The 374-nt window shown below is 48.4% G+C and overlaps 1 protein-coding gene across 2 annotated transcripts in view; it reads left to right on the top strand.

Moving 5' to 3' along the window:
- The window catches only part of LOC107738625 (H(+)/Cl(-) exchange transporter 7-like), a 22,029-nt gene that overhangs the window by 9,747 nt on the left and 11,908 nt on the right, over positions 1 to 374 (top strand). The gene's annotated exons all lie outside the window — the stretch shown is intronic.

The following is a 374-nucleotide window of genomic DNA, read 5'->3' as shown; positions in this document are numbered from 1 at the left end:
ACATTTCCACGCCCCGAAATGTGACGCTGAAACTAAACGAACTGTGATTGGTTGTTTGACATGTTGGTCAAAACGCCTCATGGACGGGCCTTGGCCAATGAAAGCTGACATGGATTCCAGACCTTCAGCCGTCAGTCTGAAGGTCTGGCTACGTGAGACTATCACTTGCACAATCGAGCAGTGTCGCATCATCACTAACGTTCACTAACGTTTATAAATTGCATTTCTTTTTAATTATTGCCAGTGTTTAAACCGTTCAGCGCTCGCATGCTCTCCTGAAGACTGCGCTCATGCACACTCGAAGCGCACACACATAACGTCTCCGGTTACTATCGTAACCTCGGTTCCCTGAGAGCGGGAACGAGACATCACGG

Source organism: Sinocyclocheilus rhinocerous, unplaced genomic scaffold, assembly GCF_001515625.1.
Source record: "Sinocyclocheilus rhinocerous isolate Xijiao unplaced genomic scaffold, SAMN03320098_v1.1 scaffold1155, whole genome shotgun sequence".
NCBI lineage: Eukaryota > Metazoa > Chordata > Actinopteri > Cypriniformes > Cyprinidae > Sinocyclocheilus > Sinocyclocheilus rhinocerous.
This window is presented reverse-complemented; position numbering and strand designations above follow the sequence as displayed.